Source organism: Lycium barbarum, chromosome 10 (assembly GCF_019175385.1).
Source record: "Lycium barbarum isolate Lr01 chromosome 10, ASM1917538v2, whole genome shotgun sequence".
In the NCBI taxonomy this organism is placed as follows: domain Eukaryota; kingdom Viridiplantae; phylum Streptophyta; class Magnoliopsida; order Solanales; family Solanaceae; genus Lycium; species Lycium barbarum.
Genome location: NC_083346.1, coordinates 43964500 through 43992125, shown reverse-complemented (window position 1 = coordinate 43992125; position 27626 = coordinate 43964500). Strand labels below are relative to the sequence as shown.

Sequence of the window (27626 nt, the reverse complement as noted above, 5' to 3'; positions counted from 1 at the left end):
TCAATCTTCATGTTATTAGTCTTAGGCCACATCTTCATGTTGGGCAGTGGGTCAAGAAAGTATGAATATGCCTTCACAAATGTCTCCTTTCTATACCAATGTTCCACATGATTATATGGTTCATCCCCTAGATGGTAGAATGCACATATTTCATGTTGGCAGGGGATTCCTCTTAACTGCCACAACCTACAAGTGCATGTTTTGTTCCACAAGTGTACAATGAACCTATATTCATATTCCTTGATCTCAAACCCTTCTAGCCCATTCCACAACACTTCACAATTGTTAGACAGCTTCTTGTTTTCTTCCAACATCACCCTTGCCATAGGTGAAATATCAGTAATCCATGTCTCAGCAAATATTCTCATTTCAACATGCCTAGTCATTACTTTATGCCTAATCTCTTCTAGCATGGTAATGATAGACTTATGCCTAGCTGCTAATATCCAGGAATTAAAGGTCTCACATATATTGTTTTCAACTACATCACACTTAGAGTGTTCCCTAAAATAGGCTCTACACCAATGCTCTTTGTTAAATTGCAATAAATCTTCACATATGTCTTTTCCAAGTTTATCTAATTTTGTAAGTTCTTCTCTCAACTTTACCTCAAATGATGCTTTAGAGACCCTCTAGAATTGTTTTCTTCTTTCTTCACCTTTTCAATCTTTCTGCCAATTAGCCCATATGTGTCTAGCACATTTCCTATGCTCAGCATTTGGTAAAAGATTTAGAAGTGTGCTCAACAATCCCTACAATACAAAACAACAAGTACAGTTAGTATATATGCAAAAACAATAAGGTTAACAATGCAGAAAAAGTTGGTAAAATTACCTTTTGCATGTCTGACATTACTTTAATTCCATCTCCAATTCCCAGCCCCAAATCATTGATTAAGTTCTGAATAAACCATGTCCATGACTCTTTTGACTCATTGTCAATGACAGCCCAAGCAATGGGAAACATCTGCTGATTCACATTTTTTCCAACAGCCACTAGAAGTTCACCCTTACATGCACCTTTTAGGAAGCAACCATCAAGCCCAATAATTTTCCTGCATCCCTCCAACCAGTCCCTTTTCATTGCATCAAAACAAACATAACAATACTTAAACAAATTCACTCCAGGCTGACTTTCTCTGTCTGTTTTCACTATGCAAGTGTTACTAGGATTACTCAAAATGATTTGTTCTGCATAATCACAAAGTCTTGCAAACTCCTCCCTCCAATCCCCCATAAACTTATTAAGCACTATTTGTTTTGCCCTATGACATATAGTTCTACCAACATACAACCCTAACTAGTCTCTAACCAAGTCCTGAATTTCCCAAATTCTAATAGTAGGTTGAGAAGTGATCCTATCCTTAAATCTGTTGGATATGAACTTAGCATTGCACATCTTATTCTTGTTAAGTGGAGTGCACTTGTGAATTGGATGGTAAGTTTTCACCATAAAATCCCCCGATTTTTTTATCAACACTAGCATACAACCTCCAATTATAAATCTTGGACTTACACCTACACCTCACCTTCTTCTGCTCATTTGGTTTAAGTTTCAACTGAACATGGTATTCAACAACATAATTAGCTACTGCCTCTCTAAATACTTCAACATTCTCAAATACCATGCCTAGCTTAAAAATACTAACCACACAATCCGGATCATACCTTAATTTGTTGCTCTTCCTTCTAGTTGGCAAGTCAACACCAGGTTCAGCATCCACATCCAGCTCATCATCTGAATCTTTACTATACTCTTCAGCAGAACTATCAATATATTGCTCATCCCCTGCTAAGCATCCATTTTATTTGGAGGCCTTGTTCTTTCCAATATCTTCAAAACCTCTATCTAATTTTCCCTCACCTAGGGGTACCTCAGCAGTGACAACAGGTTCCTTTCTCCTTGGTATTTGCTTCTTCAGTTTACTTCTCCTTTCATTCCTCAAAGAAATTAACTCTTCATTAGCTTCACTATCATCTTCATCTGGTATTTTATCCAGATCTGACTCACTACTAGCCAAAAATGAGTCTCCATCATCGGTTTGTTCATCATTCACTTCCTCTTCAACTTCAACAGTTGACCCTCTCTCTTCAACATTAGGAACATTTATAGACCCTCTCTCTTCAACCTCTTCAACACTAGGAGCATTTACAACAACTTCTTCTCTTTCTTTAGGGTTTTCTATGTTTTCTCCAGCTCCAGTATTTATATCACTGTCAAAAGCCACATTTGTTGCCCTAGATGCATCATTTACCTTTAACCTACAAATAAGTCCAGTAAGGCCTACATCTTCCACCACCTCAGGGTTTTCACAAACATGTGAAATATAAAAATGTAACACATCACCAACTTTCAAACCACTCACAATATTTAACAATTCTCCATCAGTCATCACTTGGACGAAAGTTTTACTTATCAAGTCCAAAGTAAAGGAAACCACCCACTAAATTATATTCATTTTTTTTTGTATAAAATAGTAGCTCGAACAAAGAGAAATGGTCTTTATCAATATCAGCAATTACAACATCCTTCTCATCAACATATATGGGGTTAGGGCCCATTGTAAAGTTACCACCATGGTGAAAATGGACCTCAATAATATCTGACATATCTACTATTTAATATTGTCAATCGTTTTAAAAAACCCTAATTTTGCACGAAATAACAACAATACCATCCACTAAATATTTTGACAATAATAAAAGGCTAAAGCAAAAGTTACCTTCTTAAAGAAATGGAATGAACATAATGCATAGAAAAACCTTCAAAACCCACAGAAAAACTATGACTCCAACACACAAAATCAACCAGCTGAAAACGATGACTCTAACACACAAAATCAACCAGCTGAAAACAATGAACTTAGGGTTTATTTTGGGGGTAACGAACAACGTATGTGTTAGAATTGGGCGGAAGTTTAAACACCGTGTCGAATTCTATAGTCGAAATAGATGAATTTAGGGTTTGAATTAGGATGAATTTAGGAGGTCAAAATATTTGGAAGAGAAATGGACTTTGACGGAGGGAAAATGATCGGGTACTGATACGTTTGGGTATAAAAATTTAACGGGTTCAATGGGTTTTAACCGGGTTGGCCCGTGCGTATGTTGCGTTCTAATTGACATAGCAACATTTAATTGGGAGACTTATACACGTAGGTGGCGCGTGCCAACACGCATAATTCTTTAAATGACCAGCTGGACCGATAGGTCAAAGTGGCACAATAAAGGTTGTCTTGAAGGGTTCATATGGTACGCGGCTCGGTTGAGGGGTCCAAGTGAAAAATATGGTCAAGTTTGAGGGTCTATCTATGACTTTGGCCTTTCTTAATTTGTATTGCTTAATGGCTTTTTTAGATTGTGTCATTCTTTTAAGTTGTTTTGTTACTTGATTTTAGTTATCCACAATAGTAATGGCTACGAAAATTTCTTGAACCCAAATAAAGTTGTATGAACATAGGTTGAATTCTGGAAAAAGAATGTATGATTGAAGATGAAATTGAATGCGTGTGTGTGTGTGTTAATGGAAGAAAAGGTTCACCCAGGGCTTTGGGGGTGTTGGAGAAGAAAGAGATTTTTAATTGAGGAAGATGAAGGAAAGAAAAAGAAAAAGAAATTAAAAAACAGAATAATAGATCCAAAAAAAAATTAATTGAAATTTCCAAGTGTTAAGCGCGTGCGCTTCACCGGCAAACACATATGTGGGTGTGACTTTTTAAGGGGAAAATATTCCATTTTTAAATATTTCAGGGGGTAATAGGACTCCCACAAAGGTAAAATACGACCCAGAATACGGACCGTAAATCAAAATATGGCCCGTAAACTGTGACCGTAAACCACCATGACTCTAGCAAACCTTTCTGGTTCTATTATGTTTAAATACGGTCGTGAAGGACGGACCGTAAACCAGAATACGGCCCATAAAGTGGGTTTACGACCACTGTACACCTCAGTCACTGTTCATTTCGGATTAGATTTTAAGTCATTAAAAAGAGACCCAAGCTCATTCAAATCATTTCATCTTCACGATATTTCTCTCTAAAAACTCCTAGAATACTCTCTACTCTTCATCACAAGAAAACCAAAGGAAATTAGTGATCAACTACATGAAACCCACGAAATCAAGTGTAAGAATCACACTAAAGTTTATCTTTCTCAAGAAAACCCAAAAGAAGCGAAGTAGGGTTTTGGTGATAGAGGAGGAACTCCACTCAAGGCTTGTTCAACCATCATCCAAGGTAAGTTTCATGACCATCTCATGTTGTTTAAGGTGTTGAAAGGTTAAGATACCCGAATTGTAGAAAAGTATAGCAAATGGGTCATAAATGAGTGAATAGTGCCATGGTTGAATGGTAGTTGAATGGAATCATGAATGTTGATGTGTTGAAATCATAAATACGTTATAAATGATGCTTAGACCATGAAATAAGTATTACACATGAGAAAACGCGATAGTAAGCTATAACTATGAATGTGGAGAAATTGAAAAGGAATGGTGGATTGTGGTCAATGTATATAAACGATGATTGTTGATTGCAATATTGTGAATATTGTTGTGAGCGTTTGGGAGTTGATATAGAACACGGGAAAAGTAGTATAAATAAGGGAAGTGCTGCCCAATTTCCTCTAGAAATGGTAGCACGTTTTTATAGTCGATTAACTAACGTTAGTACGAATTCCCTCTTGAAGGTAGAGACGTGATATCAAAGGAGAACAAGCGAACGATAGCTTGGTTAAACGTCAAAGGTATGTGAGGCTAGTCCTTTCTTTCTAATGGCATGAATCCTGTGGTGTACTTTCTTTCTTATCCATGAACTTCTTAAGTCCCGAAAGATATGAGCCTATATCCATAATTAGCTACATAAGGTAATGAGTTAAAGTATAATGATTCTAATGATATTATTTATTGCTTACACTCACCTTATATGCTAATCCCTTCAAGGTGAGGCAGAATGTCAATGATTGCTCCATAATGCAATCGGGGGATCACGACCTTACGTCACCCCGATAAAATATGGTTGATCTTGAGCCTTATGCATGTATTATGATAAGTTAAGCATATTGTGATGATATTACTATTACACCGTGCCTATTTGGCCGGGCAGTCACCGCCAAGGCGGGCAGCTATGCGATACACCATGGCCAGATGGCATGGGCAGACACCACCAGTAGGCGGCATGAGATGTTACCCCGGACACGGGAGGCCTGGACGCAGGCTCATGTTATGATTATCACACCGATCCGATATGGACGGGCATTTTATACATGATGCATATATGATATGATGATAAGCATAAGCAAGACAACATGACTTGTTTTCTTTATACTTGACAGTCAGATTCAGATGTTCTATACTGATATCTTCTTTACATCATTGTCTTATTTCGTTGTTTATGCCTCTCATACTCAGTACAATGTTTGTACTGACGTCCGTTTTCTTTGGACGCTGTATTCATAACCACAGGGAGGAGAGCTCGATCCAGATTCGTAGTAGCTGTCAGCTGATTGGAAGCCCTCCATTGTCCCGGAGGTGCTTATGATTATTCTCTTGTGTATATATGTATAGCCATGTATATGTATTTTTGGGCACGACGGGGTCTTGTCCCGTCCCTATGTTCAACACTCCAGTAGAGGCTCGTAGATACGCAGTGCGGGTTAGATAGTCTCTCGAGATCGCTACTGTATATATATATATATATATATATATATAATATTTTGATAGCCTAAGGGCACATGTACATGAAAGTACCTTATGTTTTCATACGAAATATGATTTCCTACGCTACGAGTATAAGATGATAAAAAGTGCATTAAATGGGTAAAATGAGCGACAGAACAAGTGGTGCTCGGTGGTTAGCCCTGGGTACCCGTCACGGCCCCTAGCTGGGTCGTGACAAAAGTGGTATCAGAGCGGTTCAGTCCTAGGAAGTGTCTACTAGCCGTGTCTAGTAGAGTCTTGTTTATGGTGTGTAGCGCGCCACATCAATAAACAAGAGGCTACAGGGCATTTAGGAAAAATGACGATCCTTCTTCTCATGAGATCGTGCGATAGAGCCATGTTTAAGATTTTATCCTCTCTAATAGTGTGTTATGATTTCAGAATGCCGCCAAAGGGAAAGGCTACAGCCGCCCAGAAGGGCAAGGCTACAACAAAGAGGCGGGTAGAAAGAGAGCCTCTGATGAACATAGAAGAGGGAGAATCGCATAATGAGGCCCTGTCTAATACCTCTTCTACCCCGCCTAATGTGGAAGAGCAAGGAGGGGCCCCAGCTCCAATTCCTCCACCAGTTGCTTCGGGTCAACAATTGACCGAGGCCATCCAGTTATTGACGCAATTGGTTGCCGCACAGGTGCAACGACAGAATGTGGGTTCAAGCGATCGGGCAGCAAGTACCAAAGCCCGTGATTTTATGAGCTTAAATCCTCCGGAGTTCTTCAGGTCAAATCCGGAGGAAGACCCGCAAGGTTTCATTGATAAAATGTTGAGGACATTGAAGATTGTCCATGCCTCCGAAACCGAATCCGTAGAGTTGGCACCTTATAGACTCCGAGATGTGGCGGTGTTATGGTACAACAATTGGGTATTATCAAGAGGAGAGAATGTGCCTCCTCCGGTTTGGCAAGAGTTCGTAGATGCCTTTATTCGTCACTACCGGCCACCCGAGGTCGGTCGAGCTAGAGCGGACAAGTTTCTAAATCTGAGGCAAGGAAATATGAGTGCCCGGGAGTATAGCATGCAATTTAATTCCTTGGCAAGGTATGCCCCGGCTATGGTGGCCGACATGGGAGACCGGGTGCATAGATTTGTAAGTGGTCTATGGCCACATTTGTTTAGAGATTGTTTAACGACTTCCTTGCAAGACGGGATGGATATTTCCCGAATACAGGCCCATGCTCAGAATTTAGAGGGGCGACAACAACAACAAAGAGGCGACCCTGATATTGATAGAAGGCAATGCAAGAGGGCCAGAACCATGGGAGTTAGTAGTGATCACAGAGGGGGATCAAGGCAGACATATTCTGGGTACTCAGGTTAGTCAGTGACGAGTGCACCTCCTCGATTCGCAGGTAGGAGATTCGATCGCTCCTTCCGTTCAGGACAGGGCCAGAGTTCGAGGGCTTCAGATTCCCAGTTCAGGGAAGATTATAGTCAGAGGAGACCCCCAGTGCTGCGATGCAATCAATGCGGCAGATTACATGTCGGACAGTGTCGTCAGGGTTCGGATGCCTGTTATACTTGTGGTCAGGTGGGGCATATGATGAGAGATTGCCCGTCGATGAGTGGCAGAGTGGGAGTTCAACCTACAGGTTCAGCAGCTGGTTCTTCATCAGTACGCCCGGTAGGGCAGACTTCCCAGATGACAGCAGGCCGAGGGAGAGGCCGAGGGGCAACATCTACTTCAGGTGCCACTCAGCCCCGCGTATATGCTTTAGCCGGACGACAGGATCTCGAGTCCTCTCCGGATGTAGTTACATGTATATTGTCTATATTCTCCCGTGATGTGTATGCATTGATAGATCCAGGTTCTACATTCTCTTATATTACTCCATATGTTGCTGGTTGTATTGGGGTGAAACCCGAGTCAATTAGACCCTTTGAGGTACTCACTCCGGTTGGTGATCCGGTGATAGCAAGGCAAGTGTACAAAAATTGTGTCATCCTGATATGTGATCGTCAGACCAAAGCTGATTTGATTGAGCTGAAAATGATAGATTTTGATGTAATTATGGGTATGGATTGGTTGGCCTCGTGTTATGAAAATGTTGATTGCCACACGAAAGTGGTTCGATTCCAATTTCCGGGAGAGCCCGTGCTTGAATGGAAGGGTAATGCAGCATCTCCGAAGGGTAGGCTTATTTCCTACCTTAAAGCGAGGAAGATGATAGCCAAGGGCTATATTTATCATTTAGTTCGGGTTCATGACACCGAGGCAAAGCCGCCAACTTTCCAATCAGTTCCGGTCGTGAATGAAGTCCCAGATGTATTTCCTGATGAGCTTCCAGGTCGTCCTCTAGAAAGAGAAATAGATTTTTCTATTGACGTGTTGCCGGACACCAAGCCTATTTCTATTCCTCCTTATCGAATGGCTCCGGCAGAACTAAAAGAGCTAAAGGCGCAGTTGAAAGACTTGTTGGAAAATGGGTTTATTCGGCCCAGTTCATCACCGTGGGGAGCACCGATCTTGTTTGTAAGAAAGAAAGACGGATCTCTACGAATGTGTATCGACTATAGGCAATTGAATAAAGTGACGATAAAGAACAAATATCCTCTTCCGAGGATTGATGATTTATTTGACCAGCTTCAAGGTGCTAAGTGGTTTTCAAAAGTAGATATGAGGTCGGGTTATCATCAAGTGAAAGTTAGGGAAGCTGATATTCCCAAAACAGCTTTCCGAATGAGATATGGCCACTATGATTTCCGAGTGATGTCGTTTGGGTTGACTAACGCTCCGGCCGTGTTTATGAACCTGATGAACAATGTATTCAGTCCACTCTTGGATTTATTCGTGATAGTGTTTATCGATGATATTCTGGTGTATTCTCGTACATAATCAGAACATGCAGATCACTTGCGAATTGTTCTTGGCATTCTCCGAGCCCGAGAATTGTATGCGAAGTTTTCAAAGTGCGAGTTTTGGCTAAATTCTGTGACATTTCTGGGCCATGTTATATCAAATGATGGCATTCGAGTCGACACTCAGAAAATTGAAGCGGTGAAGACTTGGCCAAGGCTCACGACGCCTACAGAAGTTCATAGTTTTCTGGGTTTGGCAGGTTATTATCGAAGATTCGTAGAGGACTTTTCATCTATTTCGGCCCCATTGACGAAGCTAACCCAGAGGTCAGCAAAGTTTCAATGGAGCGATGCTTGTGAGCGCAGCTTCCAGGAATTGAAAGGTAGATTTACCTCAGCTCCGATCTTAACACTTCCAGAAGGGCCAGATGGCTACGTGGTGTATTGTGACGCTTTCGGTGTCGGATTGGGATGCGTATTGATGCAGCATGGTAAGGTTATTGCATATGCTTCGAGACAATTACGGAAACATGAGAAGAATTATCCAACTCATGATCTCGAATTGGCTGCGGTTATTCATGCCCTAAAAATATGGAGGCATTATTTGTATGGTGTGCATGTTGATATCTATACGGATCACAAGAGCCTCCAATACATTTTCAAGCAAAAGGAGTTGAACCTGCGGCAGAGGCGGTGGTTAGAATTGTTAAAAGATTATGATGTGAACATTTTGTACCACCCCGGAAAAGCGAATGTAGTAGCTGATGCGCTTAGCCGCCGGTCAATGGGCAGTTTATGTGAAGTCCCTCCGGAAAAGAAAGAGATAGTTCATGAACTCCACCAATTAGCTAATCTTGGGGTACGTGTAATCGATTCGGGTAATGTGGGGATTAGTATCAATGATCCCACAATTTCGTCCTTGGACATGGAAGTGAAAGAACGGCAATATGAAGATCCTCAATTATGTCGTTATAGAGACACATCTTATGGAAAAGAGAAATCTTCATTTGAGGTCCCTATGGATGGAATTCTTAGATACCGAAGAAGGCTATGCGTGCCGAATGTGGCAGAATTGCGCCGATGAATTCTAGAAGAAGCACATTGTTCTCGGTATTCCATACACCCAGGTGCAACCAAAATGTATCATGATCTCAAGTTAGTATATTGGTGGGATGGCATGAAGAGGGACATAGGAGAATTTGTAGCATAGTGCCCAAATTGTCAACAAATAAAAGTTGAACATCAAAAGCCAGGAGGCTTGTTGCAAGCCATAGAAATACCTACTTGGAAGTGGGAAGTGATCAATATAGATTTTATCGTGGGATTACCTCGTTCCCGTAGCAAGTATGATTCGATATGGAACCTGGTATTCGAGATCATCGGCGGCAAAATATAAATATGGCTGATGCTCACTCATCTTTCCAGGAAGACCTCCAGATGTCAAAATATCACAGAGGACATGTATCATTCAGCTAATGAGCAGAAGAAGAATACATGAAAGTAAATTATAGATAATCGGAGGAAGTATGCCCAAGGGATACACCATTAGGGGTGGGGGAGGGGAGAGAGAGAGAAAGAGAATTAAATTAAAATACTTTTGATTTTCATTTACACCCTAGTTCCCATCTGGAAAAGAAAGGGAAAGGATTGATCATCAGTCAATTCCTGTTCTGTCTACACACTTAGCTCTCTAGTGATATTCTTTAAAGGTTTTAATATGATGTAACAAATGGGGGAAGAAAGATGCATTCTGATATAAAAGAAGGAACCCAATATCAAGTAATTCAAGCCATCCAAACGAATCCTCAACCAATTTGTTAACCCTTTCTCTTTGTTCTTGTGCCTGCATGATGCAGCTCAAAAGCTCAGTATTTTAGGTAAAAGCATTTGGAACGACTTCCGATGATGTGGTTGTTGTTAATGTTTATGGCTAAAATTGCTGGTGCCATTCTAACCATCTTAAGTTCTTAACTTAGAAAAGCATATGATGGTATACTTCAGGTATTTCCTACTGGCTGGAAATGTAAACAGAAAATGGCTTAGTTTGAAAAAATAGCTACAAGTAAGCATGAAAAGCCTCCTTATTTGGCAAAGAAAACACGTCCAAAGACCATTTTTGTCCATAATTTGTAACTATGAATAATATCTATACAAAGCATCAAGAGGCTGCAGATAAGAAGCATCTTTAGCCTAACAAACAAAGACAAAAGCTATATATAAAGCTCATTTCTTCCCCTTTCCTCCATTTCCCTTCCACAAGGTGAAGACGTATATTTGATAATTTGTGAAAAATCAATCTCGGGCTGAGCTACAAAAAATACACCTATAATTTCATACTCCCTTAGATTGCTGTGACAAATAACTGTGGAACTATTAATTCAAAACCAAAAAAGAAAGTAAAACCATCTTCTTTGTCCATTTACCAAGAAAAGGAAGAAAATTTACCTGTATATCCCTCCCCTAATCAACAGGATCACTGGCAACAAATACTGTTTTAACTCTATCAGACAAAACATCTATTTGTGGTGCCACCAACTCTGACGAATTTCTTGGCCAATTTAAGGGCTTTGTTGTTCTTGTCCACCTTTTGAACTGAGCTACGGAGTCAATGTCATGAAAGTATGATGCATACTCTTCCAGGGAGAGAACTTTTCTTGCCATAGTTTTGATAGAAAAAGAAGTAATTGCACTTCTGCCAGGAGACCTAAAAAATATAAAGGCTAACACAAAAGCTAAATCTTACTGGAAACCATATGCAGACATCACGATAATTTTTGTTTTTTGATAGGTAACTGAAAGAATTTTATTGAAGTAAAGAGGGGTCCAACTTTAAGAAAAAGCTGGATGGAAGTACATCTAAAAGATAAACTTTACAGTGAGTGTAAAGAACTAAGAAAACTCAGCCAACGCCTCCGGTTCTAAAACATTTGACGAGGCTATGTTGCACCAAAAATTAAGCAAAAACTCTAGCATTTCTCTCTTTCCATACGACCCACCAAACTACTGTTGGGATAGACTTCCAGATGTAACCCATCGCTTTATGAAAATCCTATTTGTGCCATGAGAGAAGAAAATCAACCGTACTCCTAGGCATGCACCATTTGATACTAACATGACACATAATAAAATGCCAAATCTGACTGGTGAAGCTGCAATGCAGAAATAAGTGGTTCGCATCTTCCCAATCCCTTCCGCATAGAGAGAAACAATTACAAAGTATTTTGCCTTTCTTTTGCAAGTTGTCAAGAGTGAGGCATTTTCCATGAGCTACCAACCAAGCAAAACATTTGACTTTGTGAGGCGCCTTACTTTTCCAAATTGTCTTCCAAGGCCAAAGGGATTGTGAAGGTGTATCGATAAGAGTGCGATAGCAGCTTCTAACCGAGAAAAGACCTTTAGAATTGGAATTCCAGAAAAGAGAGTCTGAATTTGAGCCCAGAGGGGGAGAAGTGTTGAGTAGCCCCAAAAGCAGTGAGAATTCTTCAACTTCCCAGTCATTAAAGTTCCTTCTAAAGGGGATGAACCACCCTTGGTTCTGCCATGAATCTGCTATGGACAAAAGAGGGCTAGAAGCTAGTTTGAAAAAAAAAAAGGGAACAAATCCTTCAGAGGAGAATGACCGAGCCATGCATCATGCCAAAAACTAATTTTCCTTCCATTACCCACCCTGAATGAAGAGTTATCCCCCAACAAATCCCATAAAGCTCTAATATGTTTCCAGACCCCGAAGCCGAGAGGTGGAGAAGGGATGTTAGTGGTCCACGTTGAAGAAAAACCATATTTAGAGCAAATAATAGATTTCCAGAGGGGTTCTTCTTCTGAATTGAAACGCCAAAGCCACTTGTACAATAAACTTTTATTGTGAAGTCTCAAATTTTTAATGCCCAAACCTCCCATTTCCTTATCCTGAATAACAGTATTCCATTTGACGAAGTTGTAAGCCTTCTTTTCCTTGTTCGGGGAAATAATGACATTGTATATGTGGGTAAAGCATCTAAAACACTGTTGATAAGGGTTACTCTTCCACCCAAAGATAGATACTATCTTTTCCAATTGAGCAACCTCTTTTCGCATTTTTCCAGAATCCCATCCCAGATAGAAACCGAGGTAGATTTAGCTCCTAGGGGAAGACCTAAATAAGTTGTAGGAAAGGATCCAATGGAGCATCCTAAAATATCAGCAAGGGACTGGATATTCTGAACTTCATTTACTGGGAAAATCTGACTCTTCGAAAAATTTATGTGAAGACCGGAGATTTCCTCAAAGGCCAGTAGAATAACCCTCTGATAAAGTATTTGAGAAACTTCAGCATCACATAATATGAGGGTATCATCCGCAAAAAGGATATGAGATATGCACAAAGGATTAGAAATCCTAATAGATGGAGAAAAACCTCTAATCCATTGTTGAAGAACCACAGTCCTAATCATAGAGCTTAACCCTTCCATGAACAAAATGAAAAGGAAAGGAGATAAAAAGTCTCCTTGCCTGAGTCCTCTATGAGAGGGGAAGAAACCTTGAGGTGAACCATTAATGAGGATGGAAAACTTGACAGTAGAAATGCAAAAAAAGACCCAATTGATCCATTTCTGCCCAAAGCCCATATTTACCAAAAGAGATAAGAGAAAATTCCAATTCACGTGATCAAAGGCTTTCTCAATGTCGAGTTTGCAGAGAATGCCTGGGGTACCTTGTCTAGATCTAGAGTCTAAACACTTATTCGCTATAAGGGCTGCATCAGTGATCTGTCACCCCTTAGTGAATGCTAATTGGTGAGGAGAGATGAGTTTCCCTATAATCTTCTTTAACCTGCCTGCCAAGACTTTGGAGAGAATCTTATAAAAGCTACCCACAAGACTGATAGGTCTGAAATCACGAACTTCCTTAGCCCCCATTTTTTTAGGAATGAGAGAAATAAAAGTAGCATTGAGACTCCTGAGGAAATGTTCTTGTTCATGAAAATAATTCAAGGCATTAAGAAAATCAATTCTTATGACACTCCAACACTTTTGATAAAAACCCATCGTGAAACCATCTGGCCCTGGCGATTTGTCTCCTTCACATTCTTTCAAGACTGCAAGAACCTCTTATTCAAGAAAAGGTTGTTGGAGTTCCAAGTTATCTTCCACAGATATGCGTGGGCAGTCTGAATAAGACCAAGGGAGCTTTGAGGGTTCATCTTCACTGTACAAGGATTTGAAAAAAGCCAGAATTTCGTTGTTAATAGATTCTTCATCCGTGACTCACCTGCCATTAATAACCAGATTATCAATGTGGTTATATCTTCGATGAGCATTTGCCATTTTATGAAAGAAACTCGTATTGCTGCCTCCCTGTTTTAACTAGATACTTCTAAACTTTTGTCTCCAAAAGATTTCTTTTTGTTTAGAAATCATCTCTAGCTCCATTTGGTACCCATCTCTAATTGCAAGTTCATCATCAGTAAGACTTCTAACATTAGCAACATTGTCAAGTTTCAAAATCTCTTCAAGGATAGAGAGTTCTTGTCCCCAAATGGCCGAAAGAATTAGAATTCCACTCCTTAAGCTTTAATTTGAGAGACTTCAATTTTAAGGCAAAAATGAAATCCGGTGACCCGTGAGCAATGAAGGAGTTCCACCAATCCTTGATTCTATCAACCAAACCCTATGTTTCCAACCACATATGTTCAAACTTGAAAGAAGATTTAGCATTGTTATTCCACTGGTTACATTGAAGAAGGAGAGGAGAATGATCCGAGAAGACCCTGGGGAGTAAAGATTGTTTGATGAAACCAAACGATTCATCCAACGCCGAGCAAAATAAAAATCTGTCAATTCTCGATACATTGGAAGAAATGAAACTTCTAGCCCATGTGAATTGACAACCACCAGTGGGGGGTCATGAAGTTCCATTTCTTCAACAAAATCTGAAAAATCAGACATACTGGGAGAGCTACTATGATTGTGTCTACGTTCCGACGGGAATATATTGACATTAAAGTCCTCACAAATAACCCAAGGACCCTCCTGTAAAACCTCTGGCAGCAGCTAATTCTAGCCAAAGGTCTTGCCTTTCTGCTCTACTAAGAGGGGCATAGACGCCCGAGATAACACCGGAAAAACTAGTTAGAACACTGGAGAAAGATATGGAAAATGAAAAGTAGCCTTTAAGCAGGGAGGTGGCTGACCAAAGTCGTTTGTTCCAGAGAAACATAATACCCCCTTTAGTGCCATCCGCTTCAAGCGCCAAAAACTGCACCCAACGGCCAGCCCACAATTTTCCCACCATTTCGATGTTCCGCTGCTCAATTTTTGTTTCACGAAGGAAAATAATATCAGGCTTCCATATTCTGAATAGGGAATTCAAGCGACCACATTTATCTATGGAGTTAAGTCCATGAACATTCCAGGATAGGATATTGATCTTCATTTGATACAAATCCTGGGGATCGTCCTTCCTTTACCACTGCTAACACGACCACCATAATTGATGTGACAAACCAAATTTTTTACCTCATAACTTCCTTGTTTTCTATTAGAATATGGAGAAGGAGAAGGAGAAGGAGAGAATTTCTTGGGGACGGCCCTGTCCTTCTCAATTTTTGTTAGTGTTCACAAGATTTCCTCATTTGCTGCATCACTTTTTATTCCCAAAATTTTCATAATTCTGGGAGTATTTCTATTGACCCACACCGTAGCATCTTCCAGAGTAAAGGGAAATTGTTGCATGTTGAATTGGTCTGAAGCTCCACGCCATGGAAAAGGAGTGAAATTCTCCATTACAGAGAGAGGAGAAATCTCTTGAACTTTACAGTTGCTACATTCACCTATCTTGAGATGAAGACCCATATTGAAAGATGGGATATAAGATATTTGATTAGATGATCCAGAAACAAAATCCGAGTGCGAATTGCCAGAATTTGCACCAGATACATCACAAACCCACTTTGAAGAGGAAGAGGAAGAGGAAGGAGAAGGAACAGAGGGGTTGGGCTGGTAAGGATGGATTGGGTTATCAGACAGAGAAGGGAAACTATCTAAAGATAAAAAATGATTGAGCGAGGAGGGTGAAGGAGAGAAGAGAGGGGGAAGAAGAGGTTTTTGTATGGGTACAAGTGACATGGGTAATTTTAAGGGAAGTGACGAGGTTGGGCTATTGGGTCGAGAAGAATTAAAAGGATTGGAAGGGTGAGAAGTTTAGTTTGCTAATGGGCCAAAAGGGTTTGGGGATATGAAAGGTAGAAAAAGATTGAGGTGACAATTAACTGGAGCTGGGCCCAAAATAGATTTCTGACAGCTTATTAGAGGGAGATCCAACCCACCAGATTCAAAATTTGAAAAACCCTTAGTAGTCACATGCTGGGTCATGTGACTGCTTTTTGCAGGAGTACGCTTTGATATCTGTTGGGTAAAAGGCTAGTTTAGACCGGGTAAAATACTGTCATCTCATTCATGCCTTGAAGGAACCTGCTCAGTCCCCGGTGGCACGATAAAGGGACTTTCGACCCACACTGGTATAGCCATGATTTTACCATCAAACTCGATCTTAACACAGCTAGGAATGTTTTGTGGAGAGTTATTGACTCGAATTCTGGCCCACTCCACGAAGCTCTTATCAGAAGTACGTTGATCTAAAGCTGTAAGGCCACCAAGTGATTTTCCAATCTGCTGGAGTAGTCCTTCCGACCACAGATGCAACGGGATCCCATTCAATCTGACCCACGTATTCTTCTTTGTGTCTGCCTCTAATCTGATTCCAAACTCCGGTGTCCACCAACTAAACAGAACTTTTTAGCCTTTCCAGTACCAGTCTGATTGCATGATGGTGTTTGCCATTTCAATAGATGGACATTCAAAGAGAAAGTGATCACAGGGTAACTCTTTAACCGATATAGATATTTTCCAGTTTCTGAAGGCACAGCTCTGAATATCCGTCAAATGCGGTCTGATGCAAGAGGAGAAAACACCTACTAAACAACGTTTAAAAAAAACTAGGCTGGAAGTAGTTGACTCCTCATTTATGGAGATTTTGGACCCACCCTGAGGAGAAATAAATGCCAGAATGGGATTAGTGGGCCAATGAGGAATTTTAACAGCTTCTACAAAGTTCCTTGGGCTCGGGGATCGCTGTAGAAAAGTCAGGGATTGCTGGAAAAGAAGAGAGAAGGGAGAGCATTTTCTCTCTCTATAAGGGAGAGAAATTTCCATCAGAAAATTAAGAAATAATACATCACGATCTTCAGCAGGTTCACCTTTTCCAGTGACAACAATGAGTTCATTCTCAAATCTAGTAAAAGAAAAAACCAATTAAAGAATTTGGATTTCCAGGATATACATGGTATATTTTGGAAGGCTGAAACGGTTTTATCATTATGAAGACTCTTAAACACAGAACAACACAGAAGACTAGGTCAAAAGAAACAAAACTCTATTGCTAGTGATTTGCATGATTAAAGGAAAACTTTACTGTTGTTATTACCAAATCTGAAATTTGTAGACAATTTAAGTCTTCATCAATAATATTTTTATTAACACCAAAGACTGTTGATGGATTGATATATGAGCACCCCCTTTTATGGAAATCGCACCTTGAAAAGTGCTCTCTTATGACATCTTTCCTTTCCGAAACAAGTTAAAGACTAAGCAAGCAGAAGAAGAAGAAGAAGAATTATATCCAAGAAGACCTACTCCTAATAATGTGTTACAGCATATATACCTCTTCAGCAAATTCCTTAAAAAGTGAGTGCCCCAGCACCACCTGCGTCCATGAATATACAATTTAGATATCTCTTCTCACCTAACAGTTTTTAATCTTTTGTTTTACGATAGTCCCTCTCCTGTAAGAGTTAGTATCATGTAAGTAATAGGGGAACAAGGATGGTGCTTCCTGCTAAAAAGTGAACCAACATAACAAAAAGCCTACGATTATTTCTTTAGTTTGCAAGATTACCTGAGAAGGTAATATGTTCACTCTAAGGAGTTCACTTAACTCAGAGGCTCTTTCAGACTCTGGGATACCATCTCCTGCAGAAAGATCACAGACAGACAAATCAATGTAAAACATTGTTGTCCATTTATCATGTCTTAGAGCGGAACGTAACTGGTTAAAATTGTACCTAATGAAATGATTCGTCTATAAATGTCAATATTGTGAAGCAGGGAGGAGAAAAAGTTATGTATACAGATTGATATCAACTCATTTGTATGTAGTGCTTCATTTTATCAAGTCAAAGCTCAGGCAGAAGCCACAAATTTGTCCTATAAAGAATTCCAGGAAATCATCTACTCAAGATGCTAAAAATTCAATTTAGGGGAACAAGGATAAAATTCTGACCACCTGTCTATGTTTAGAATAGGCGTATAGCTTTGGTGCACAATGAAAAAGATGGATATAATTTGAATTGTTTTGGACCTCACTAATCACCATGCAGCTGGAAAGAGGACATATGAAGCATCCCCAAACGTGGATTCTAGTTGAGTCCTCCTAATTTCAGTTAGTCTTGAGACTGTGACCACTATATTCCATCTAGTAGATAAGAAAACCACTGTTCTAGTAAATATTTTAGCCTACTGAATATAAACACTGAATTCCTAAAAGATTAGGCAAAGTTAATTGTTAAGGATCTGAATGTTAGCCATGGATCAATTTTGTGAATGAATAACCAGATTTATTTGATCAAAAGTTAAACAAGTTTATGTCTCAAATAGATAAGCTAAAAGCATACAGGTTCATTGATAGAACTAACCATTTGTCAAGAACAAAAAGGGAAGCTTCAGATTGCCTGCATCAAGGATAAAACATTACTAAGTGACAATTACAAAAAGTTTGTTCATCAACATTACACCAGACATGTCTCTTTTCTGTTAATCTATTTTATTCACAAGCCTACATGATATCATATCATAGAAACAATAAACAATTCAATAGGATTTCATAAAGTAGAAATGGTTCCTACGTGTTGATCCCACTAGCACATACGATTGGCCTAGAGATGTCAAATGGTCAGGTTGGGCTGTATTTGGCCGGGTCAAAATGGGATGAGTTAATAATGTGGGGTCCATCCCCATGATTGCAAAGAAAGAATTTGGCACCAGCCAAATTGCAACTTTTGTCAAAAATAGATGCAAAGGGTTGAATTTGGCACCAGCCAAATTGCAATTTTTTTCAAAAATAGTTGCAAAAGGTTGAATTTGGCACCGGCCAAATTAAATGCAAGGATGAAAAATGGCACATTTAATCCCTATAAATAGCAAGCTCTCCATCATCTTTATACACACCAGAAAAGAGAGAAAAAAATTATAGAGAGAAAGGTATTCCATAGACTGTAAGAAAATAGTCTGTGAAGAAAAATATAGTGTGAAGGATATTGTAGTGAGGTGGGAAAAATCAAAAGAGTGTTTTTTATTTTTGAGTGTGTAGTGGTCTTTGGAGTATTTATACTCGTGACTACACAGTGTAAAATTCCTTACTATAGTGATATCAACTGCTCCTCTTGGCCGTGGTTTTTCCCTTATTCAGAAGGGTTTCCACATAAAATCTTGGTGTCATTATTGTTGCATTTTATTCTTGCTGATTTAACCATAAGTTAGTGTTCCGCGTTTATCACTAATACCGTGAATATTATTTTTGCGGGTCTATTTTATTCCCAACAAGTGGTATCAGAGCCAAGGTTCTGTTTGAGTATGCTCTGTGGTTGCAACACAGTCTGAACTTCCACATCAGAAAAGAATTAGTTTGGTCTCTGAATAAATAGTATTTGTATTTGTGATAAACGATGGAAGCCAACACTAGTAGAATGGTTACTTTGAGTGGCGTAAATTATGCCATTTGGAAGGGCAAAATGGAAGATTTGCTCTATGTCAAGAATTTTCATCAACCCGTCTTTGCCACTAAAAAGCCTGATAATAAATCAGATGAAGAGTAAAATTTGTTGCATCGGAAGGTTTGCGGCTTTATTAGATAGTGGGTTGACGATAATGTGTTGAACCATATTTCTGGGGAGACACATGCTCGGACCCTATGGATCTTGAAAGTTTGTATGCTCGGAAAACTGGTAACAACAAGATGTTTTTGATAAAGCAAATGTTGGGTTTAAAATACCACGCTGGTTTCGCAATGACAGATCATCTGAATATTTTTCAGGGGATCATGAACCAGTTATCTGCTATGGGCATTAATTTTGATGAGGAAATTCAAGGCTTGTTTCTACTTGGTTCCCTACCAAATTCTTGGGAAATTATTAGAACTTCATTATCAAATTCTGCTCCGGATGGTGTGATCTCTATGGATCTTGCCAAGAGCAGTTTTTAAATGAAGAGATGGGAAAAAAATCTCAAGGTTCCTCGTCATTAGATGTCTTGGTGACTGACACTAGGGGGAGAGGCAAGAATCGTGGTTCTTAAAATAGAGAACATCATAGAAGAAAATCCAGAAGCAGACTTCAAGATATTGAGTGCTATCATTGCGGGAAAAAAGGGCACACAAAGAAGTTCTGCCGAATTTTGAAAAAGGAGAATAGAGATAAGGAGGAAAAGAAAGAAGATGGCAATTGTGTGGCCACCGTCACTACAGAAGATCTTGTTACTGTCCTTGATGTGGATCTGATAAATATTACCTGTGATGAGTCAAGCTGGGTTGTGGACAGTGGTGCCGCATCTCATGTGACATCAAGGAAGGAATTTTTCTCATCTTATACTTCGGGTGACTTTGGAACTTTGAGTATGGGTAATGAGACTGTATGTAGGGTGGATGGTGTTGGAACGATTTGTCTGGAAACTAGTATTGGAACTAAACTAGTTTTAAACAATGTAAAGCATGCACCCGATGTTCGTTTGCACTTGATCTCTGTTGGTGTTTTGGATGATGAGGGATATGTCAGTACCAATGGTGCTGGAAAGTGGAAGCTTACTAAAGGTTCCATGATTGTGGCTCGTGGCGAAAAGCGTCGTGGTCTATACTGGACTACGGCCTCTACCTGTGTTGATATGGTGAATGCAATTGAGAGCAATATCTCTTCAACATTATGGCATAAGAGGCTTAACCACATTAGCGAGAAAGGACTAAATGTTCTGGCCAAAAAGAAATTATTGTAAAATTTCGAAAGTGCTAAATTAGAAAAGTGTGAGCACTGCTTGGCTGGAAAACAAAATAGAGTTTCTTTCAAGTCTCATCCTCTTTCAAGAAAGACAGAGTTGCTTGAGTTGGTGCATTCAGATTTATGTGGTCCAATGAAGATAAGGACTTTGGGTGGTGCACTTTACTTCGCTACCTTTATTGATGATTGCTCAAGGAAACTTTGGGTCTACGTCTTAAATACTAAAGACCAAGTGTTGGGTGTCTTTAAGTAGTTTCAGGCCTCAGTTGAAAGAGAAACAGGAAAGAAGCTAAAGTGTATTCGTATTGATAACGGTGGTGAATACTGTGGACCGTTTGACGAATACTGCAAGCAACAGGGTAACAGACACCAAAAGACTCCTCCTAAGACTCCTCAGCTTAATGGTTTAGCAGAGAGGATGAACAGGACCTTGATGGAAAGAGTCAGATGTTTGCTTTCTGAAGTAAAGTTGCCGAATTCCTTTTGGGGTGAGGCTTTGTTGACCGCCGCACTTGTTATTAATCTATCCTCTGCGGTTGCTTTGCAAAGTGATGTTCCAAACAGAGTTTGGTATGGCAAGGATGTTTCCTATGACCACTTGAAAGTGTTTGGTTGCAAAGCTTTTGTACATGTGCCTAAAGATGAGAGGTCAAAATTAACTGCCAAGACAAGGCAGAGCATCTTCATTGGTTATGGCCTTGATGAGTTTGGTTACAGGCTATATGATCTAATTGAGAAGAAGGTCGTGAGAAGTCGTGATGTTATCTTCGTGGAGGATCAAATCATTGAAGATATTAACAAAGCGGAGAAGATAAAATCTTCAAGTTCTGAAGGTTTAGTTAATCTTGATCAAGTCCCTCATACAAATGTTGATGACGTTGGTGGGCTCGATGACGATAGTGATGCCCAGAATCATGTTCCAGATCAGCATGTTGATAATGATAACAATGCTACTATTGATGAAGTAGATGCTCCTACTCATGAAGTCGTGGATGAGTCAGATATTCCACTTAGAAGGTCTACTAGACAGCATGTTCCTTCTTCCCGTTATTCACCTAATGAGTATGTATTACTCACTGATGGGGGACAACCTGAATGTTATGAGGAGGCCATGGAAGATGAGCACAAGGATCAATGGATTGAAGCCATGCAAGATGAGATGAAATCTCTGCATGAGAACCATACTTATGAGTTGGTAAAATTGCCTAAGGGCATGAGAGCTTTGAAGAACAAGTGGATGTTCAAAGTTAAAGCCGAAGAACACAGCTTGAAGCCCAGATACAAAGCTAGATGGGTTGTTAAGGGATTTGGTCAAAGGAAAGGTATTAACTGTGACGAAATATTTTCTCCTGTCATGAAAATGTCCTCCATTCGGACAGTTCTTGGTTTGACTGCTAGTCTTGATTTGGAGATTGAGCAGATGGATGTGAAGACTGATTTTCTTCACGGTGACTTAGAAGAGGAGATCTATATGGAACAACCTGAGGGCTTCAAGGAAAAAGGTAAAGAAAATCTTGTATGCAAACTTAAGAAGAGTCTATATGGATTGAAGCAAGCTCCCAGACAATGGTATAAGAAGTTTGAATCTGTTATGGGGGAGCAAGGCTATAAGAAGACTTCTTCAGATCACTGTGTGTTTGCACAAAAAATTTCTGATGATGACTTTATCATCCTCCTGCTATATGTGGATGATATGGTGATTGTAGGCAAGAATGCTTCCAAGATTAATGAGTTGAAAAAACAGTTAAGTAAGTCTTTTGGAATGAAAGACTTGGGTCATGCTAAGCAGATTTTGGGCATGAGAATTACTCATTCAAGAGATGAAAAGAAGCTTTATTTGTCGCAGAAAAAGTACATAGAACGTGTACTGGAGTGCTTCAACATGAAGAGTGCTAAGTGGGTTAGCACACCTCTTCCTGGTCATCTGAAATGGAGCAAAGAGATGTGTCCTACAACAACGGAGGAAAAAGAGAGAATGGCCAAGATTCCTTATTCCTCTGCCGTCGGAAGTTTGATGTATGCAATGGTATGCACTCGACCAGATATTGCTCATGCAATCGGTATTGTTAGCAGATTTCTCGAAAATCCAGGGAAAGAGCATTAGGAAGCCGTGAAGTGAATACTCAGGTATCTAAGAGGAAGCTCAGATGAATGCTTGTGTTTTGGAGGATCAAATCCAATTTTGAAGGGCTATACAGATTCTGATATGGCAGGTGACCTTGATAACAGAAAATCCACTACTGGATATTTGTTTACTTTTTCAAGGAGAGATATATCATGGCAGTCTAAGTTGCAGAAGTGTGTCGCACTATTTACAACTGAAGCGGAGTATATTGCAGCCACTGAAGCTGGCAAAGAGATGATATGGCTCAAGAGATTTCTTCGAGAACTTGGATTGCAATAGATGGAGTATGTCGTCTATTGGGATAGTCAGAGTGCAATAGACCTGAGCAAGAACTCCATGTACCATGCGAGAACAAAACACATTGACGTCAGATATCATTGGATTCGTGAGCAAGTAGAGAACGAATCATTTCAGGTCAAGAAGATACATACAAGTGAAAATCCTGCAGATATGCTAATCAAGGTGGTACCGAGAGACAAGTTCGAATTGTGCAAAGAACTTGTCGGCATTAACTCTATCTGAGAAGACGGAGATGCCTCCTTTAGTTGAATGGGTCTGGAGGGGGAGATTTGTGGGGTCCATCCCCATGATTGCAAAGAAAGAATTTGGCACCAGCCAAATTACAACTTTTGTCAAAAATAGTTGCAAAGGGTTGAATTTGGCACCAGCCAAATTGCAACTTTTTTCAAAAATAGTTGCAAAAGGTTGAATTTGGCACCGGCCAAATTAAATGCAAGGATGAAAAATGGCACATTTCATCCCTATAAATAGCAAGCTCTCCATCATCTTTATACACACCAGAAAAGAGAGAAAAAAATTATAGAGAACAAGGTATTCCATAGACTGTAAGAAAATAGTCTGTGAAGAAAAATATAGTGTGAGGGATATTGTAGTGAGGTGGGAAAAATCAAAAGAGTGTTTTTTCTTTTTGAGTGTGTAGTGGTCTTTGGAGTATTTATACTCGTGACTACACAGTGTAAAATTCCTTACTATAGTGATATCAGCTGCTCCTCTTGGCCGTGGTTTTTTCCCTTATTCAAAAGGGTTTCCACATAAAATCTTGGTGTCATTATTATTGCATTTTATTCTTGCTGATTTAACCATAAGTTAGTGTTCCGCGTTTATCACTAATACCGTGAATATTATTTTTGCGGGTCTATTTTATTCCCAATAAATAAATGGACTGAAATGGGTTGGGCTGAGATGGGATAAAAAGCGGGTCATAACCCAGCCCCCAAGTTTGAAACCTTTTGGCCAAACATTGGCCAAAAGAACAATGTAGAAATATCTCAGTTTATTATAAAGACCCTCTAAGGAAAATGCAACAAAGAAAATAAAATTTGATGCAATTAGAGCCTATAGGGACACTATTCCATGACAAGAAACAAACACGCAAGCAAATCCATAACAAAACGTGCCAATTTTAAGCAGCTAATATACCAGACTCATCATACAGTCTCCGAAGAGCATTGGGAGAAGTTCTGTCACACCCTAACAATGGTAGGGCATGACGGGAACCCGACTCTCATCAGAGTCGAGCGAACCCTTAGACATTCGCTCTATCAAAACCTGTCATTTCAAAAACTTTTAAAAACATGAAACTTTTCCGAATTGAAATCATTATCTTTATAACGATTATGAAAACTTTCAATCAAATAAGTACTTTAAACCAATTGAAATCATCTAAAATACATACTCTTTTAAAATCCACAAATGACTCAACCGACATCACTTTGTCGACATCTCGACAAATATGCCACAGGACACTGTCTGCAGAAGTCTCTAAGAAGTAAACTGAACATTATGAGTCAGGAGAGGGCCCTGACATACCCATAATCATGCATATCTATACATGACTCAGCACAGCTCCAGAATGAGGTGGAACTTGCCAATCCCAGCTGACGTCCAAGCATTCTAGCTATACACTTGACCTGCCAAACAATCTAGGGCTGCGGGCATGAACGCAGCGTCCCCAGGCAAAAGGACGTCAGTACGGACAATGTACTGAGTATGTAAGGTGGTAACAAATCATAATCATAATTTGATTTAGGAGAGAAGAAATCACAATCTAACTCAATACTTGCAGCTTTCGCTAGAAGAAACATGAATGTGCACACAAAGTCTCAAAATAATCTTTAAGTAAATAATGCAATCCAACACACATGCCGCTTCTGAAATGTTAACCGAATGGTCCCTTCGGATAGCCGCTTCCGCCTAGTATCACAATAGTCCCTTCGGACGGCCGCTTCCGGCATAATAATGATGGCCCCTTCGGGCAGCCGCTTCCGGCTTAATAATGATGGCCCCTTCGGGCAGCCGCTTCCGGCTTAATATCACCATCATATCAACACAAACTCAATCCACAAATATCAATTTCAATTCATATCATAAGTCACTAATCAATTCATCACAATCCAGTTATTAGCCTTAGTCTTTATAAGAAGTTATCAAATTTTTATTTCACTAGACTTAGGAGGACATACTTCCAGGTTTGAGGGTAGAATTGTTATGAAATTCTTACTACTTATATTCTACTCAATTTCATCTTATTGCCCTACTCAAGAATAAATATTCATATCAATACAAAGGGATGATACTATGGAATGTAAACATAAATCGTAAATGAAATGAAGTACTAAAATCTCGCACCCCCTTCGGAGTGGTTTTGAAAATTAAACTTTATGTTTCCTTTAGTATAAAACCAATTTCCTCGAAATCGTTAGTAAAACCATATACACAACTCAACTTGGCACCTTATGGGTGTTCCCTTTGGAACAGAATAGGAGTACAATATCAATAAGCCATCACAAGAAACATTTAGACCTTACACGTCTAAGAATGGAATCATATGGAGTACATATAGAATGAATAGCAACAAGAATCATGCCAAAGGAAGAAAGGTTTGCCTTACATACCTTGTCGCTTACGTGATTAGCTTAACTTATGCTTCCAAACACTGGCCAATATACAATCAAGGTAAAGGAAACCGTAGACAACTTGAAAGAGGCTCATATACTTCTCTAAGCTCGTAATTAACTTCCGTAAATTCGGGCAGCATTTTCCCTGAAATCTTCGTTTCCCTCTAATTCCAATTCAATTTAACAACGCAATCAGCAACCAACAACAACAACAACCATCTCATATAAGCCTCTTTAAACTCAAAGCATCAACTACCAAAGATATACACCAAAACAGCCCAGCATACGCTTTGTATACGATATCTACATTCACTTTATTCTCCCAAATTCAAGAACACCAACTTATCAACAACAATATCAACAATCATTTTATATCAATATTGAACTAATTCTATCCATTTAATCATACCAAAACAGACCCCAACTTATTTGATATCCAAAAATGATAACCGAACTTTCAACGTCATTTTCTCTATTGTAACCTGTCAAATCTATCAATGATCATGATAAGAACATCATTAACATCTTAAAAATACCTTATATGAGCATCCACCACGAAACCAAAATCCCCCAAGTTCAACTTTTATCTTAAAAATATGGCAACAACTTGTACTACACTTTACTCTTCACGAGCCTCGGAATTCGGAACCCCGAACTTGATCAAAACTTGGTTTCTCTCTCTAAGGGCTCTCTTCCCTCTCTCTAAAATATTTTGGATCTCTTGGTATGAAAATGAGGCAGATAAGGGTGAAAATTTTCCTTAAATAGCAAGGGAAGTGGGCCTGACCCGACTTGGGGGTTAGGCCGAGCCCACTGCCCATCTTGACCTTTCTGCCTTAAAACGTCCATAACTTTTTATCCCTATGTCTCATGAAGGCCCACGACATATGGTTAGAAAGCTAATTCAATTATCTACAACTTTCATATTTGGAGTTTTCCCCAATTCCCAAACAATGATGGGGCTATGGCCTCCCGAAGTCAGATCACCCGAAAACGTAACTTAAAAACATATTTTTGGAGGGCTTACACTTAAATTTGGCTCAAGGGTCCTTCTTGAGTTGTGTTTAAATTCACATATACCGTTCATATAAATTTTCATATGTCCTTTATAAAAACCCCATCATATGGGCCCCACCTTAGCTTACGGTTACGAGGGCTATATATCTTTTAACGTATCATTCCAATCATATTGTACGAATTCCAAATATCATACTCATGCTATCCTCATGCTAATACAGTAGAATTTCATCCTTTATACTTGTAATATTTGCTCCTCCTTGAGCTCACATTAAGTCGTCTGCAGATTTAGTAACGCGAAATTTTCTAGGGTGTAACAATTTCCAATTGGAGTTTGGCCACGGAGTATAACCCCATCTATGTCAAACGCTATCCCACATGAATACCTGATCAAGACCATTCAAATTAAGGAAAATACACACAAAGAAAGAAGAAGCATATGTGTGTGTATGGATATAATGTAATGATATAGTACAGAACTGTAGTGGAAGCAGAGAGAAACAACGCATAGAAGAAGCAGGTTGATAAGTTATGCCATTTTGTGTTTTGATGATTTGACAAACACTTGAGGGACCAGTTCAACTGGTCCCTTTAGTGTCGTACAGTCAATGCACTACAACTATAAAGCTGCAGTACTGCTACTGTTCCGACTGGCAGAACCATAAAGGCAAAACCTGTAGGTAAAGGCCAGTATCAAAAGATGAAATGTCCCTATCCATGGTCACATGCTTCTCACATGCTCCTCAATGTATATATACAATATGTTACAAGGTTTAACCTAACACTTGCAAGTCAGAAAAAAATATTCTCTCAAGTGTCGTCGTCACTGCTCTCTAGGTGCTCTCAAGAATAAAAGCTTCATCACACTCAATGACCAGCTCCCAACAACTGAAGATGTCTTAAGTCCTAGGTTTGTTAAGTCTTTTGTCTTTTCGTTCTCCATTTGTAATCCTACACTACTTTCAAGAAGTGTCAT

At 39.5% G+C, this 27626-nt stretch overlaps 1 pseudogene; it reads right to left on the bottom strand.

Moving 5' to 3' along the window:
• Positions 1-2408: 2408 nt before the first annotated feature.
• On the bottom strand, positions 2409-27626 carry LOC132612975 (uncharacterized; annotated as a pseudogene).